Genomic DNA, 4,751 nt, shown 5'->3' with positions numbered 1-4,751 from the left:
AATAATTTTGACAGGGATCCTAATTTTAACAGAATCCCTGTCAAGCTTCTCCTCAACAACTACAACTTGTTCTCCAGTAGGTCAATCTTTTAGAGATGGGTGATAATGCCAACAGTCGAAGTCTGTATTTGAAGAAGTCTTCAGATCAGCACACCGGAGTTGTCCGTCCAACTCAGTTGGTAGAACGCAATATTCTTAACCTTGTGGTCGTGGAATCGAATCCACAATGAATAATTCATAATAGTCGGAGGTCTTCCACGGATGTTGCTCTAACCTAGCATTGAAAGCAGCCTACTACCCTACCTCCTCTTTATCCCATTACATATGGGGATAGCGTCAGCTAGTTTTCAGATCAGCACACCCATTATCCTTTGAATCCTTGATTTTAACACAATCCCCATCAACCTTCTACTCAACAACTGCCTTTGGTTTTCCAGGAAGGTGATCTTTTAGAGATGGATAACCTTCTGCCATATGCATTTCCTCCTCAACTTTGAAAGAACCAGTATTTGTTTCGGTAGCTTGAAGGCAAGGTCTAAGATCGGGGTCGGATCTACAATCTGGAAATTTGCTCTCTTCCTGTAAAATAATGGCAAAAGTGTCAAATAAATAAATAAAATTCGTTTCAGTCTATCCAGAAAGAGAATATGTTCAGCATAATAAGATAAAAACTCAACACAAATCCATAGATAAACAGAAGAAATCTTAGAAATAACAACACTTCTTTCAACCTTGAAACTGAATGGAATCAGAGAAAAACTTGAAATTTATAAACCTTTTGAAGCACCTCACATTCATTGACAAGCAAAAAAATATAGAATTAGATCCTTTCTTGAACAAGATTATATTGATTTCCTGTTGATTTGATCATGTCACTTAATAACATTCTAGATCTCCTTGTAGGTTTTAACTTAAGGTTAGCAAACAATGGCGAGAACTGAAAAACCAAACCAACTATAGAAAAATCAACTTGACGGTAATTTAAGTAAACATATTGAAAGAAGAACACATTACCAGAGTACTGGTGCATTTCATTTTCGGATGTACCTCTGTGCCGCTTGTTTCAATTCTAGACAAGAATTTGGGGTCAACTTTGCCCTATTGCTCCTCCAATTTTGCTTTTATAGCACCATATGTCTGCTCAAAAGAAGAAACCTTATTATCACTGGCACTATCTGCACAGATACATGTCTTTTCAACAGCAGTGGTCACATTGCACGAACTGTCACAAGTGGCTGATCCGTTATACACCGGCTGTGGACTACCAGTATATATTTGTCTCTCCAAAGGTAACATACTTGCATCAGGATTCCACACACTCTTTGAGGAATTTGAACAGCTAGCCTTCCTTCCTTAGAAAACACCCCAGAGGAACAATAAGTTATTCCACCCTGCAAACCAAAAATCAGAAAGTTTTAGCATGATTTTTTTCCCATCTAATGAAGAGAATAAAACATATGGAACATACGAAACAGGTAATCATACAAATTCAAAAGAAACAAAAACTAATCTGAAAACAAAGGCTTTGCTTGGTAGGATGTAAAGAATATCAAAATAACTTTCTTTACACCCATTGGTTAGCATCGTTGAAAAATGAGAGTAAATAAAATAAAAATACCATTAAAAAAATTTTGAAAATAAAAGTATGATCTTGTAAATATACACACTTGACTTGGACAACTCTGATTTTCTTTCCTACTTCGAGTGGTTTCTGTTAATAAGCTTTCCTATTTTCTTTCCTACCAAGCACACCCCAAAAACATTTTCTTTCCACTTTTCCACCCACCTCTATCCATCCTCTTACTTTCTACTAAACTAAGCACACCCTAAGGGACGAAACATAATCGATCTAAAAGAGTTCACAGTTGTAAAGGGTATATGAAAAATAGTTGTCCAATCCTGTCAAGTACACTTTAAAGAATGATAGAATGTTCTGTGCAGATAGGTGGGGAGCCATCAATTTCAGGTTTAAGAATCGCCTATATAGTCACATTAAATAGGTGGAATGGAAGAAAAAGGATGCATATAATATTTCCTCGTTAATTTGGGATTAAATAGCTGCAATTTAGTTGGATTATATGTTTTACCCAAGATTCACTACAAGGAAAGGATAAAGGATATGTATGTCCTTGATAACAAACTAAGAATAATCTAACAAAGATATTTTCCCTTCATAGCTTACAAAGGTGCAACATCACCTTATTTATAACAACCTACATACATAATAATTCTGGAGCCATCTCTAATATTCTACAGCTCATCATGATAACTCATCATTTAGTGCTAACAATAACCATGTAGCTGACTCATGCAATGCAGGTAACTCACGTCATGCCTACAACATTCTTCCTACTCTTATGTAGGTTTTTGATAGCTACAACATCCTCCCGACTTCTCCATGGCTTCTTCATTAACAATTTGAACCTTGTCAAGAAATAGAGTAAAAGCAGATTTTGACAATGGTTTTGTCAAACCATCGGCAAGTTGATTAGATGCCGGAACGTAATTCACACTTAGTTCTTTATTTGTTACTTTTCCTCGCACAAAACACATATCTAGTTCCATATGCTTTGACTTAGCATGGAAAACAAGGTTGGCACTCTTCGCCACCGCAATGCTGTTATCGCTCCATATAACAGGAGTTTCAACTTGCTTCTTGCCCATGTCTCGTAGTAGTGTTCGAATCCAAACAACCTCAGCAACGGTGACCGCAATACTTCGATATTCTGCTTCTGTGGTAGAACGAGCCACAATTTTTTGTTTCTTCGAGCTCCATGAAACTAGATTATTACCGAGGAACACACACTGACTTGATATTGATCATCTAGATTACTTGCCCAATCAGCATAAGCAAAGGCAACAAGATTAGTTGTCGAACTATTAGCATAAAATACAAGACCATAGTGTATTGTACCTGCCAAATACCGGAGTATTCTTTTGATAGCTATCCAATGTTGGGTTATGCATGTACTGAGCTACACGATGTACATTGAATGTAACGTCTGGTCGAGTGTGACTGAGGTACATTAAGACACCAACAATGCTCCAAAATTGTTGTCCATTACTAAGAGGTTTCCCTGCATCTTTCTTAAGTTGGGGTGACAAAATCATAGGAGTAGGAACAACCTTAGCTCCTATCATTTTCAATCGTTCAAGAAACTCCTTAATAAACTTTTGTTGTTTTAAAACAAGTCTATCACTATACCTTGCAACTTCAATACCCAAGAAATAACTTAGTAAGTCAAGATCCTTAAGTGAGAACTTCTCACCTAGAAGCTGGACAACCGTTTAAATAACTTTAGATGAATCCCAGCGATGACAATGTCATCAACGTAAACAAGCATGAACACACGACTTCTATCCATGCAACGGACAAACAACGAGGCATCAGCAGCTGACACCTGAAAGTGTAGGTCAAGAAGAAACTGTCGCAACGTACCATACCACATTCGAGGAGCTTGCTTTATATCATATAAGGTCTTCTGCAAATGACAAACCAACTCTTCTCCAGTAGCACCCTGCTGTTCAAAGCCAGGTGGTTGAGTCCTAAACATCTCTTCACCAAGGTCACCATTTAAAAAGGCGTTGTTTATGTCCACATGTCGCAGAGGCTATCCATGAGTAGTGGCAACAGAAAGAACAACATTGATTGTAGAAGTTTTGATCACTGGACTAAAAGTGTTATCAAAATCACAACCAGGGTATATTTTAAACTTAGGTATCTTCGTCAATGGAAGATCAAGCAACGGACCCTAATAGTCCGCGCCATGGTTCAGAGAGAAACGAACCAGTCTGGTCGAGGTGGACGCCGAAACCGGAACAAATCCTCATACTCGAGCCCATCTTCAAAAGTGGCATGGTGAACCCCCAAAGGACGAAACCGTGAGAATAAGAAAGCTGCTCGAGAAATTCGGTGTTGTTGGTGATGCTAATGTCTTCTACTGGTTCCAAAACCGACGTTCGAGGTCTCGTCGCCGCCAACGACAGCTGCAAGCCGCTGGCGCTAACATTGTCGTAGAACAAAGAAGTAACCAACCACAACTATTTGATGTCGGCGTTGTCGGCGGCGGTGCAATTCAGTATGAACATAGTGATGTCTCCAACTTTGCCTCTTTCCCACCTTCTTTCCTCGTTGGTTCATCTTCTTCCAATGGTGTTATGAGTGATGATGGCATGGAAAATCTTCTCTCAAGGTCACCTCAAATGGGGTTTCAAGAGCAAAGCTCGAGTGATATTACATCGGTTTTGTGCCCGTCGGAGATTTCGAATTTGCAGAATCAATCTGGTAATTGCATGGCAAACTATAAAGTCATCGGCCCGATATAATATATATGCACAGCGATGTAATATATATACATGGACAGAAGTAAAATTTTATATTTTAGCACCCGTCGGTCCTTCTCTAACTATATGCAACATTTACTGCAACTTTAACTTTCTTGTGAATTAACAACGGTATTTAGTGGCACTATACCCCAAAAATATGCTGCATGTCGTTGTGATTATTATTTTGAGGGGAAATTGATGATTGAAGTAAACCCTAAAGTTTACTTTTTCGAGTTTTAGGGTTCATCACAGTGTTCATCAATGGAGTTCCGACCGAAGTTCCGAAGGGGCCACTGGACGTCAAGGCCATGTTTGGACAAGATGTAGTGTTGGTCCACTCCTCTGGTGTGCCTCTCCCCATGAATGAGTTTGGGTTTTTGCTTGACAGCTTGGTTCCTGGTGAAACCTATTTCCTTGTAAGTTGA

The 4,751-nt window shown here is 38.8% G+C and overlaps 1 long non-coding RNA gene and 1 pseudogene across 1 annotated transcript; one reads left to right on the top strand and one right to left on the bottom strand.

Moving 5' to 3' along the window:
• Positions 1–394: 394 nt before the first annotated feature.
• On the bottom strand, positions 395–1,231 carry LOC120209742. Its single transcript, XR_005524434.1, has 3 exons — positions 1,213–1,231; positions 1,015–1,137; positions 395–579 (listed from the first exon to the last, which is right to left on the bottom strand). It is a non-coding gene; the product is annotated as an uncharacterized LOC120209742 (long non-coding RNA).
• A 2,499-nt stretch (positions 1,232–3,730) lies between these two features.
• On the top strand, positions 3,731–4,751 carry LOC120209741 (annotated as a pseudogene).

This window comes from Hibiscus syriacus, unplaced genomic scaffold (genome assembly GCF_006381635.1).
Source record: "Hibiscus syriacus cultivar Baekdansim isolate YM2019G1 unplaced genomic scaffold, ASM638163v2 tig00020118_pilon, whole genome shotgun sequence".
Lineage (NCBI taxonomy): Eukaryota > Viridiplantae > Streptophyta > Magnoliopsida > Malvales > Malvaceae > Hibiscus > Hibiscus syriacus.
Note: the sequence above shows the minus strand (reverse complement) of the source record. Positions and strands in the feature narration are given on the sequence as shown.